The 13,591-nt window shown below is 46.9% G+C and overlaps 1 long non-coding RNA gene across 1 annotated transcript in view; it reads left to right on the top strand.

Annotated features, from left to right (window-relative positions):
* The first annotated feature begins 7,148 nt into the window (after nucleotides 1–7,148).
* The window catches only part of LOC144149103 (uncharacterized), a 31,836-nt gene continuing 25,393 nt past the window's right edge, over nucleotides 7,149–13,591 (top strand). The window contains exons 1-3 of the long non-coding RNA XR_013318183.1: nucleotides 7,149–7,406; nucleotides 11,553–11,691; nucleotides 11,750–11,848. This is a non-coding gene — a long non-coding RNA (uncharacterized LOC144149103). The remainder of the gene's footprint in view (nucleotides 7,407–11,552; nucleotides 11,692–11,749; nucleotides 11,849–13,591) is intronic.

Genomic DNA, 13,591 nt, shown 5'->3' with positions numbered 1-13,591 from the left:
TACGTTGTCTCCTCTGCGCACATGCACAATCCTTCATTTAGAATGTCAGCGCTCACCAAGCTTCGTTGGCTCCAATCCCTACGCATTCAAGACACCGACATTCCCCTCCGCGCGTACCTTGCTGCTCCCACAGACTCTTGCCGCGTAGTGATCCATGGCGTGCAAGCTAACACCCCGCCTGAAGAACTCGCAGCCAACCTCATCAGCCCGGGTGCTTCCATCATCTCAGCACGCGTGATGGGCCGCACTGAAACTGCCCTAATTACATTCGCGGGCTCCACCATCCCACGATACGTGATTTACCATCACACTGAATTCAGGTGCTACCCCCAAATACCAAAAGCCCAGTTCTGCTCCCGCTGCCACAACATCGGCCACCGAGTGGACGTCTGTCCCTTGCCTCCATCAACCGTGCTGTGCCCAACCTGCTCCCGGGATATCACCGGCCTGGCAGCGGATCAGGAACACGACTGCGTTCCAAAGTGCCCCCTCTGCCAGGGAGCTCACGCCAGCACTTCGCCCAAGTGTCCTACACGCATGGATGCCGACGCACAATCGGCACGTCGCGCCTACCAACGTCGCTTGGCTAACCGCCGCTCCCAGAGACCTGCCCTCGACATGACCAGCTCAGATCCTCAAGACCGGCGTCACCGATCTTCGTCCCGAAGACGACAACGCTCCCAATCCCGACATCGACAACGGCCCCAGTCTCAGCAGCGACACGCCTTCCGGTTCCACCGCCAAAACCGGTCTCCACCATCTCATCGCCGCGTCACCACATCCCAACATGTTCGACTTCGCCTGCCAAGCCATACTCAAGTACAACAGGGGGAGGTGAGCCAGCAGCCTTCCGTCGGGGCACCTACCGACCCTGCACATCCTCCTGCCACGCCAATAACGTCATCCCTCACCTATCGTACGCTCTCGCCCCGCCTGGTCCTTCCACCTCTCCTACCCTACCGCTCCCACCCACCGCTCCCCAGACAATCCCTGAGCTTTATGCCCTCATGGTCAATCTTTTCTCGCATTTCGATCGCCGCCTCGCCACCATCGAGGAGGCCCTTGACCAACGGCCCCGTCGAAAACGCGCCCCACCCAGCAAGAACAGCCCCCCTCCACCATGCTCCCGAGACGTTAGCTTCACCTCGGACACCGAAGATCAATTATAATGCGGTCTCATCCACCAATTATATGGCAATGGAACTCTCGAGGTCTCCGTCGCAAACTCTCCTCTCTCAAAACTCTCCTTTCATCACACACGCCTCAGCCGGACTTAATTCTTCTTCAAGAAGCTTTCTGCCTCCTCCAAATTCCTGGCTACGATTCCTATCACACAGGTGTTGCTGACAATCCCACCACCCTCAATCTCATCACCCTTATTACAAAAAGCCTCATCTACACCCCCGTAGACCTCACTTCCTACACTACCCCACATTTTCATGCCCATGGCATCCTCATTAAACCAGATCCAAATTCGGCTCTTACCATCAAAATAATCAACGTCTATCATCGCCCAAACAAACCGCTACCCTCTCTTTCACCCTATTTTGCCCGCTCCCCTCCCAAGGATCAGGTTACGCTGGTGTTGGGGGACTTCAATTGCCCACACCCCCTTTGTGGGTACACTATGGCCAGCCCAACGGGCCGAACTTTGGCCACTGCAATCAGTCAGGGCCGTTTTTGTCTCCTGAACGATCCCGCCTTCCCAACCCGCCTCGGCAACTCAGTCGAACGCGACACCTCCCCAGACTTGTCGTTCTTTCAGGGCACAGGCAGCCCTTCGTGGTCACACCTACACGAAAGCCTCGGAAGCGACCATTCCATTATTGAAATCTGTTTACCGTTTATGCGGACCCAACCTCGTCCGGGATCACGCGTGGCTCTCACCGACTGGCATCGTTTCCGCCTGTCGGATCTCCCCACCATTGACTCATCTAATCCCGACGCTTGGCTTTGTGCTCTCATGCACAATCATGATCGGCACACGAAATATGTTGCCCCGACAGCCGATGCCCCTTTTATAGACCCACATCTCGTGCACCTTTGGGACGCGCACCGCTCACTCATTCGCCGCTGGCGCCGGAACAAAGCCAACCGTCGCCTGCGCCGTCGAATTAACATCCTCACACAAGAAGCCCAGACCTACGCGGATCAATTAGCTCGCTCGAACTGGTGGAATTTCTGTGACTCTCTCAATCCAGAAATGAACACCAAACGGGCTTGGTCCCTCCTCCGCTCGCTCATTCAACCTTCCTCACCGGTCCACCCTGTTCCCCGCATCCTCCTCTCGACAAAGCAACATCCTAACACACTAGCAGAGGACCTTCGCTTACTCATGTACCCTACTAGTACACACATTCCTGCTTCTGCGCTTCCACGCCGAGACTTCCCGCCATCCCCCCTTGACCAGCCTTTTACAGTAACAGAACTGCACCGGGCGCTCAACACCCTTCGTCGCAACACGACGCCAGGGGAAGATCGAATAACTTATAAACTACTCCGCAACCTTCCCGACAGCGCACTTTCAGAACTCCTGTCTCTCTTTAACCACATCTGGCTCAGTGGCGAACTGCCGGCGTCTTGGAAACATTCCAAAATTATTTTGATTCCGAAACCAGGCAAACCACACACTCTTCCAAATCTTCGCCCTATCTCGCTTACGTCGTGTGTTGGTAAATTGCTTGAGCGTATGGCATTGACGCGCCTTGAATGGCACCTTTCTCACAACTCTGCCCTCCCTTTCACCCAAACTGGATTCCGCCACTACATATCCACTCAGGATACCCTCCTCCGTATTTCCGATGACGTCTACGGCTTTCGTAGCTCCTCTCAGCTCCGTGACATCCTTGCTCTCGACATTCATAAGGCCTTCGATAATGTGCAGCACACTGCCATTCTCGCTAACTTAGCCAAAACTGACTGCGGATCTCGCATGTATACCTACATCCGTTCGTTCCTCTCTAACCGTACCGCTTCTTTCTCTATCCCGGGCTCTACCTCCGCCCTGTTCTATCTATCAGCTGGTGCCCCCCAAGGCTCCATCCTGTCACCCACCCTTTTTAACATCGCTTTAGCTTCGCTTCCTCCACTATTAGATGCCATTCCCCTTCTCTCCTACTCTATATACGCGGATGACATCACGCTCTGGTCAACCAAGGGCAGTCCCGGCCAACTGGAGGACACTCTTCAGCAAGCGTGTGACGTCATCCAAAGCTATGTCACGTCTGTCGGCCTCTCTATTTCGCCTTCAAAATCCGCTCTACTTTTAGTCAGTAACAAGCGTGGAGTAGCCCCGGACCGCTTTCTTCCTCAGGTACAAATTTTTGGCAGCCTTATACCGCATGTTGACACCCTTCGGATCCTCGGTCTCACCTTACATTATGCTGGCAGCTCTGTACCGACTCTGCGCACACTTCACAATCAGATCACTCAGCTATCCCATCTCCTCCGCCGGGTCGCCAACCGAAGAGCTGGACTGCACGAGCATCACCTGCTCCGCATCATCGATGCTTTTGTTATGTCCCGTATACTATATACAATTCCGTATTTGCAACCCTCGCCATCTCAGCTCTCGTCCCTCGAGGCCTCTCTCCGCACACTTTACCGTATCGCTGTGGGAGTACCCCCCTACGCCCCCAGCGCCACCCTTCTGGAACTAGGGATATATAATACTCTTGAAGAACGCATTGCGTGCCATCGCCAGGCCCAACTCGAACGCCTGCAGACTTCTGCCCAAGGTCGTGCTATTCTCAATACACTTAACTACTCAGCTTCGCAACTACCCCCCATACCACCGGAGCACCCTCCTTGGGCGACTTTCACTAATTTACGGGTTGAGCCTTTGCCCCGCAACGTGAATCCTGATCGACACCCTGCTCGTCATGCACTGCGTGTTCAGGCCCTCTCCAGACGAATTAATTTTCTACTCTCCCATGGTTCCATCGTTTACTTTACTGACGCCAGCGACATCCCCTCAAACTCAACGGGCACGGCTTCATTTCTCCAACTCCCTTCTTTAGACACTGCCACGCGTTCCTTTCTTTCCCCACCGGGTTCGACCTCTCTCGAAGAATACGCCATTGCCCTTGCAATAGAGCACGCTACTCTCACTGTTCCTACCAGCACGCCAGTATATATCTTCTCCGACTGTCAGTCAGCCCTTCGTAATTTCGCTCACCATGAGACTCACCCACACACTACTCAATTCGTCACTCCGATATCTGCATCGAATCCTCGGCCCCGCTTCACACTGGTTTGGGTTCCTGGCCACGCTGGCATGTGCGGAAACGCCTTAGCAAACGCGCTCACCCGAGTACCTTCCCCGGGTCCGCCCATGTCCTGGGCAACCTTGTACCACCCGCCGACTGTTCGTATTCAACACCGCGCTTCCCGCCGTTACCAATTACATGCACAACGCCTATCACGTACCCTGTACCCACCCCCCAGTTCCCGTCTAACTCGTGAGGCTGCGTGCCTCATTCGGCAAGCTCAAACCTCTTCACTCCCCTCCCATCACATTCTTCACCGCATCTATCGGCGCCCTGGTCATCCTTCCTGTCCCACCTGTTCTTCCTACCCATCCATCCCTCATTCTTATTGGGACTGCACCCCGCCATCACTTGACCCATCCCTCGCCTCCATCACCTCCGGGGAGCTCTGGTTGTCTCCCCCGCCGACAGTAAATATCCAGGCTGCCCAGGAAGCTCTCTACAAACACGTGCACCGGATCCGCACGGACATTCTGGAGTACTACGTGGATCCGGTGAATTGAACTTTGAAATTAGGACCTGGACTTAGGTCCTGCGGAAATAAAGTTTGTTCTCTCTCTCTCTCTCCTAAGTTTCCTCGATCACAGCAATGTTGCACACTTCAGTTCATTTTAGTGCAGTTCGTTTCGCTTCTACTTTAACGGGGAGCCTGAGGGCAGCGTAGACTTGCAACGTGAGGACTAACATCGCCAATCACATAAGCAGAATTAGCTGTGTGAGAAGCAGCATGTCGGAAGCAACCTGGCAGAGTATTTCAGACAAACATAAAACATTCGAGTACGGCGGACTAAAGTGAGTTGGAGAAGCCGCGGAAATTGATTATTAACCAAATTCAAACAAATGACTTTCGAGCGCCCAACACCGGGGCATATTGGCCACCGCTCTCATAGCAGTTTTTTGCATTTATGCCCAATATTACGATCCGAGGTCTTGAAAAACCTTGACAAGTAACTAAAACTTTACGTATGTGTTTCATGTTGCTTGGAACGTCTTTCGGCTTAACGTTAGGACTACCTAACGATTAAAAAATCACAGGTCGGCAGCAAACGCCCGACGATGTCTATTGGCCATTGCTTACCACGGGGATTTCCATTTATGGCCAGTCCCATAATCAAAGAGCACCACCCACACATTAGCACATACCTGCCTCCCCAGTGTCACAACAGTCATGACCTAAGCCACCCTGCGCAGTAGTACGTGACACACCGCTGAGGCGGCTGACGCATCTCCATCGTCGGCTGTCACAACCTCCGCATGAGTCAAAGGTAGCCGTTCATACGAGTACACCCCGATACCCAGCGAAAATCTATCAGAAAAGCGTGCTACTGGCAGCGCAAAGGTCTGGGGAGCACTCAGACCATTCTAATGGGCATTCGCTCCCGCAACAATATTGAATGTTCGGAAAGCTGGTGGGTGTTCGTGTAAGAACAGTAAAGCGAAAACAGACGAACGAACGAGGAAGAAATCATAGGAAGGGCGCCATTTCGCCGTTGTAATACAGAGCCCGTGTTGTGCTTTCTTCTGTGTCCTTCATCTGTTTGCTCTGTACCACTTCCACGTGAATACTCTTCCACATTCAGTGCTCATGAATATTTTTGTCTGGTTATTCTCATCGGTTGGTAGCTCACAGCAATAAATTTACTCTATAACAAGTACATGGTAATATCATAAAGACCTCTCTTCTACTTTTCCTTGAGACAGGTGAACAAAAAGCCCGACTGTCTCGAATACGCTAGACAGTTCAAAAATATTCTTCGCTGTCGGAACCGTTACCTTTTCGGGAAGCTTCTCTTCGCAACAAATATCTTCTCAACAGGCAATTTAGGGAACAAATTCCTGGCCATATAACTTGAAGCTTGCATTGATTGTGGACGGGTGAACGCTACCTTAACGCCAATTTCATCGAAAAAAACGTTTATACACCAACCGAGTCAGTTTAAAGTTGACGTGTTTGGTGAATTTAATTAAATAACCTCCAAACCAAGGTGACTTCACTGAACCGTCATTTGATAAATACAAACTAAGTTCTTGGAAGGTAAATCGCAACAAATATTGAATACAAAAATTTTCAGTCAAGTCAAGTTAATTTTTAAACAGGATGTTTTAGATTGACAACTCACATGGACGCTTTCAACTTTTGCTTACTGCGTTCTCTTGAATGCTTCATATTAGCTTTGCCAATACGGCAATGCTTCTATATTTATTACAATATACATAAATAGCCCCCAAGGATAATACTACAGATTTCCCCAATATGCATCTCTCAGCTTGTTCGAGGTCGGAGCCGGTTAAGGAGAAATGGATCTGGCATTTCTTAGCTACGATGACACTTGGGTGGGACTAGCTATGTGTTATATGCAGCAAAAAGGTCTCCTACATGCAGGCAATCTCTGATAAAACACGCTTGGTTAGGTAGGCCTATCCGAAAAAAATTGCGTAGAGGGGCCAGATATCATTGAGAATATAACATGTTTTGTAAGAATTCATGCCTTTGTTATTAGGCATGGTAAACGTAGTGGCAGAAATGCATAACAGGACGCTCATAAAATTCTTAAAATGTAACATACTACTCCGAAAATGGCGCCATGATAAATATTATAAAGAGAAAGACAAGAGCCAAACCCGGTATCAGAGTACATCAATATAAAGGAAATTGTGTAGCTAAAGAATGGCAGCAGGTTAGATTGGCTTGCTGAAGTTGCTAGCGTTCTGTCTTAGCTGCTACTCTTCAGGCAAGCCTCATATTAAACGTGTCAAAAGAACAATGCAAAATAGACCGCATATATCCCAGACGTCTTCACGGATCCGCGATAACGGTGACGCACGTGCACTGTTTGGACGTTTGCAAAAGCAAATTCATGATTCTTAGAGAAATGCCAACAGCATCTAATTGGCCCTCTTCAAGCGAGCTGTATTCCTGTTTCAGCTATAACAAGAGTTCTTTGGATTCCACAAAATAAGAATGCATCGACGACGCCATGACTGCTCGACATATAAACAGCTCTGTTGAGCGGACTTCCTTATGTTGTCATGGCCATATCAAAGATCCTGTGTGCGTTGTTTCTAATGCAAATGTCCATTTCTGCAGAAGATGAAACAGAAAACCGCAAGTATTTTTTGTCCGTTGACCTAAGGCAGGTGGGTCTTAATATTTTCGTCAGCTGACGTTGTGATGCAACAGTTTTACTCTACTGGTGCTCAAGTCAATTTGCAGCCTGACGGCTGTGTAAACGTCTCAGAATTTCTGTAAGTTCTTCGATTTTTTAAAAAACGTACCTCAGAAACTAATGCACCATGAATAAAGAATCCTGCTTTGTTAGGCGTGCCTTCATTTTATTATTAGCAAGATTTTCAGTCATTGTATAAGTTTGTATATGAGTTTGGGAAGGTCGACTAAAAAGAAAGAGTTTAGGATAATTCAGCGCTCTTAATTTTATACAACACAATCTAGTTCCGGATCATTGCTAAAAATGGCCATTTACAAAATTTTATAAAAGGGAAAATTTACCATAAAGCATTAGCATAGTCGCCATCATTCTGTGGAGCTTTGCATAGTCCTCGGAAATATTTTCGAGCATGGTTTCTTCGGCTCCTTATTAGACCCGAGTTTTCTCCTACAGATATAAAGGCAGAATCAATGGGCACCGCATCCTGCGCTTAGAGGGAGCTAGTAATTTATCCAAGCATGGTATGGTATGCAGTCACACAACCATACCAAAGTGGCGCATGATTCAGCCCCCGATAGCACCAAGCTGCTGAAGTGTCGCAGGAATAACACGGTAGTCATAGGTTCGGTCCTCACACTGAGATTCCGTTTTTCTTTTGAAGAATTAAACAATTTTATTTCCGCGAATTCTGTTTCCAGTAACCAGTGAGCCTTTATTTCGACGCTACCAATGCACATACTTTCCTTGTGCCCCTCCTAGAGTTCTTGACTGCCGGCTTTCCGCTCTCTTCCTCTCTCTCTCCCCGGAAACTGTAATGATGAAACGTCATTTCTGGGATGAAGGAGCTTCTTTAATTGACAAAGCTACACGTAGTAGAGCGTGGAGGAAGAACCCCACACAGGCAAGTAAGCCGCGCCGGTCGCATTTCAGTGAGCTACCGCTTGGCTGCTCTACCAACTAGCTAAGTCTTGGCATTATAGTGGGGCATTACCCCCTCTTCCTTCCTTTGATCATATATATAATAGTATATATGGTGATTCATTCGGTTTCGCAATCATATAATATGGTTTTCCTGTTTTGTCTCAGGGTAAAGCCTCAATACCGAGGGCGGGGAAGGCCGAATCAGAGTAGGAAATACTAAAAGCTATTTCCTGCACCGATCGTACGGAGGGAACGTTTAAGAACATGAGCTTCTCGATTGTCGCACATCGTCACTTCGTGCTACTCCTGAAATTCTGGCGTTCTGTTTTTCTGTTGATAAAGTGCGCTCGAACTTTCACCGTACATGTAAGAAATCTGTATCAGATTTTAAGCGCGTATTTCTCACCCCAATAGCACGCACACTTCGTCAACGTGTTACGTTTGATGTTCACTATGACCGCTACGTCGTCAGGGAGGTGCCGCCTAAGCAATTTTATTTTGTAAGCGGGCTACAACACAGTTTCCCCTCGCTATGCCCAATGAGCCGCCAATTTAGACCAACCGTCGTACCTGATTCTTGAGGGTAACGACGACTTGAGAAAACGGGGACAATAGAAGAAACACCTACCGCCACAGGGTGCCGACTTAGCCCTCGGGCATCACGGAGCAGCTCATCCACATTAAGCTTTTACAGCACCTCAACAGAGGCATTGGTGTTCAAAACAATTTCCTCACTCACGGCGTTACTGGTTTTACGCCTTCGAACGGCTGGAGCCGGTAGTACAGGGTGGACGTTGCACTTTGCCCTTTAGAGGGACGCCCTACAGATTGAAAAAAAGCCATGAACTCATCCCAAGCCAAACGTTTCAGCGGCGGCGATGACGTGGTGTCGTCTGACGTCTGGAACTCATATGGCGAATGCCAAAAGGTCGCAAACCATTCTAAACACACCTCGTCGCACGAGTTGCCTTCATAAAGGCCGTGTTTTATTCTGCAAATTCTTTCCACGGCCCCCTCTCATGTTAAAGATTGTGCACGCTTTGGACAGGACAATGATCGCGCTGCGGCTCGAGGTGGCTACATTATGGGGACTCACCGCTCTTTTCCGTCGAACCAGCGTTTCGGCCTGACCAAGAGCATTCACTTCGACAAACCTGGTTTTATTTATTTATTTATTTATTTATTTATTTATTTATTTATTTATTTATTTATTTGTTTGTTTGTTTATTTATTTATTTGTTTATTTCTTTAGCACTGCCCGCCGCCTTGTGGCAGCCAGAGCACAAGTGGTACAGAGCAGAAAAGACAAGACAGGAAAAAATAAGGAGAGCCCAAACGACGCGCGACTAGGAAAACGGTCCGCAGAACACATGGTCGTACTACATGCCATTACAAATTACGCGCCTACATGCATACACAATGAAACCAACAAGAAATGCTAATGTGCTACAAAAAGGATGAAAAATACTATAGTTCTACCAGTTGGAATTATCAATCTCAGGCTTTCATACGCAGAGATAACGACTCTGGCTACAGAGTAGGTGACGCTTTTGAGACGGCTTTTGGTAATAGAGCTATAATTTAAACTCATGCAATTAAACACTCGAAATTCATCATTTATACCAACCAACGCTACTTGCAAGAGTTATCTTTTCGCACAACGTAAACCTGTACATATATATCGCTCCCCCCAAAGACACTGAGGAGCGAGGGGAGACATTTCCCTATTCCATCGGTGCGACCGCAAGCAAGGTACAAGAACAAGAAAGTCAGAAAGCCTAGGTAACCTCGAAGCACTGCAAAGACCTTCGTTGAGATTAAATTAGGAACGTCTGTTTTTGAAGATACGATGTCTTTTCATAGTTACAAAGTTTGTTTTTCTTCGGGGACTCATCGTGTTCTTCCGATGTTTGTGCAAGTTATCATGTTTTCTTGAGATTGCATTTGAATAGCTGCGAGCGCCTCTAATTCAAATTCATCTTTCATTTTAAACACTATCTGATCCTCCTTTTTTTAGAGGTTCCTCTACTTTATTATTTAGGCAAGCTGGCTTGCTGACTGCCGAGCTTCTTGTCGCTAATTATCTGTACTTCATGCTTTTCTTTTTATAAATTCTTATTCGGCCTGTCGTTCTTTCGCATGTGCCTCGCCACTGTTCTTTTATTTGTGCGGTAATCATATGTACCTGGTATATTCAAATCGAACCATCGTTTCCCTATGGCCTGGTCAACTACTTATTTTAAAATTTCCCTCTGCACGCTTTTCTACCTACCTCTCCCTACATTTGATTTAAATGTTTGAATTAGTAGAGAGCACTGTGCGCTTGCCTTTTTTTCATTTTTCGTAGAACGGAATAAGACTGTAAACAGTCCAAGATTCTCAGGTGGAATTTGGTTGATAGGATTTTGCCACCATTAACTTACGTTTTCACAGAGACTGAGGCACCCTCGCCAGTGCAGCAGTATACATTCACAGACTGTGCAATTTCTTTGTGGAAAAGAATTATGCCCGAAGCGCCTTCACTTCTAGATACCCTCCGCTGTCAAGATAATGCCCGCTTTCAATACCTAAAGCCCTCGTCTATTACTCTTACCTCACATAATCCAATATAAAATCCACTTCATTTCCCAGTTGAGATTCCTCCGCACAACCTACTTCTACTATGGAACGTTGCAAGGTTCAAGCTCAAGCTTTTGTTGCGGCCTTTACGAAGCAGTAGCTCCCTGTGCTGTATCGGTGACTTGAGCACCACGTTGGGTAGGTGCTTCACAACCTTTGGAGACTGAGTTCAGGGTTCTCAGTTCGAACACCAGAGGCTCACGAAGAGGTAGTCCTTCCTCGTCCATAAAGCTATGTGCTGCGGGGCCGTAATCTGTAGACGTGAGCTATATTGAACTTGTGATTTTAGATTTGAAACAACGGTAACAATAGGAGCTCTGAAAAATAGTTGTGTTCAATACACGTAACGTCTAAAAAATTAACGCTTAGACTGCGTAAGGAATCACAATCATGTTTTGTGATTTAAGGAATTACTCTTGTGATGGCTTCAACGAAGCGTTTTCTTGTGGCACTGGTTTAGGATTTGGATGCGTGCCGAATGGCTTCATTATTGTTTCTTTTAACATTTTTGAAACTATGCGGGTGTTTTTCGCACCTATTATTGGGTGACAGTAAAATTTCTCATTTGTCCTTATAGTTTTATAATACGACCGATCGCATTTGGACAACAAGAGCTATCAAGAGGGGACGAAGAAAATGCAGGGTGGACACACCACATCACGAAACATACCGAGAAGTTGTATTCACAAGGGAGTACAGAACCAAAAACAAAACAGGTGAGAGATTTGTTACGAGATTAAGGTGTCGAGCTTAAATACTCGATGTTTTTGCCAGATGAACGTGTAACAAAAAACGAAACAAAGCACTTGAAGGGGATCTTTTACGACATTGACTTTTGGCATGAAGTAACCTACATGCAAATAACGAGTGGAGGTATGTATCTTACTTTGTTAGTATCTTCCACAGTGTACAGAAATGGTTCTGATCGCTGCCGAAGGAAATATTTGCTGATTTTATATGTATCTGAGTGTGAGTAAGAAATTATCCGCAATGTTGACATAAGTTTTCCTACATTGTTCCTAGTGACCTCTGTCCTCATTGAATTTATTGTTATGTCGTTGCGGTCGTGCTATGGAATTTCGATCCTAATTCTTCCATTTGTCTTCCATCTATTGCAGACAGATGATTGCCGTTTCATTAGAAGTTGGCACCGTAGAGGAAGAACGAGCAGTGATCCGGATTTGTGGTTGTGAGGTGCATCAGGGGCCACAATCCATCAAACAATTTCGCTAGAATACGGGAACAGTGTGTTGCCGCAATGGAGCGTCCACGAATGGATTGAAACATTTAAAATAGTCGCTCGAGTGTTAAACCACAGAAAGAAGGCGGACAACCATCTATGGCCACAAATGATCACAACATTTACATTGCACGTGACATTGTTCGTTTAGAAAGACGAGTGAATATTGATGGAGTGCCACATAGTCTTAAAATTCGTCATGCTTCTGCCTACGAAACCATCCACAACAGACTTAGCTTTCATAAAGCCCGACCGAAAAATCCGGATCACTAGTCGTTGTTTCTCTTTCATGCAAGCGTCTGATGTTACGCCTTTGGTCTATCTGCAATAAAAGGAACACGAATGGAGGAAGTACGACAGAAATTCTAAAGCAGACCACAACAGCATAACAATAAAATTAACAAGAACACACGTCAGTAAGAGCAGTGTAAAAAGCGTTATGGCAACAGCCAACAGTCCTGATACTTTGTACTCGCCCTGGAAAATAGCTGGTGTCATGTTGCTTGCAGAAAAGGGCGTAAAAGACAGGTAAGAGGAGTTCGTCAACATTTCAGGGGAGTCAAAATGATTGTCCATTATATGTTTATGGCGCAACACGGATAGAAGCACAGCCGAGAATATTGTGGTGCTCACTACACACGAAACCACTTTTAGTTCGAATCCTGCTATGTGCCAGCGGAGTGTAGCCGCTGTTCTTCTAAGCTTAAGGGCTATCAATACCATGAAGGCCAAAAAACATCTACCACATGATACGAGGACCCTCATCGAATTCCAGTTGGGCAGAGCCACGCATGTTTGACCGCGACGTGCCCGGAATGCCCTTACCGTCATTCTTCGTATCGTTCGTGGTGTAAAAAGCCCATCCAGGCATCCCCTAGTTCGGTATCTGATTTTTTGGCGTAAATCGATTTATTTTCTACTAAATTTACTCATTGATTAACAGTGACCATTGATGGCTTCCGATGGTGCTATAAGCAATCCTTAGGAATAGAGGAGAAATATTCCGAACATGTGAAGAAATAACCGATGATCAAATCGGTAATGGCCGAATAAGACATGCGGAGAGAAAAAACTCACACGGAGACTGGTGTTGTCTAAATAATGCATAACCGCTTAATAATATTACCCAGCTATTTCGCGTAATATGGGCCTGTGTTCGGTAACATGACGAGAAGCGCTGTGATGGGTCATGAAAACAGGAAACACGGTTACAATGCCGAAGTCTTGATTAATTAAACAGAAATGAGAAGAAGAAAATTTCTAGCAATGTTTATGCATATTTCGAAACGTCTACCAGACTACCTGTTAGTGAAATAGATGAACAGATTTCCGAGTTAATAACATGGAATATTTATTTTATGTCACGCACAATGGCT

Source organism: Haemaphysalis longicornis, unplaced genomic scaffold (genome assembly GCF_048455015.1).
Source record: "Haemaphysalis longicornis isolate Haplotype H1 unplaced genomic scaffold, Haemaphysalis longicornis Haplotype H1 scaffold_8, whole genome shotgun sequence".
Classification (NCBI taxonomy): domain Eukaryota; kingdom Metazoa; phylum Arthropoda; class Arachnida; order Ixodida; family Ixodidae; genus Haemaphysalis; species Haemaphysalis longicornis.
The sequence above is the reverse complement of the archived record's forward strand: the minus strand, read 5'-3'. Positions and strand labels throughout refer to the sequence as shown.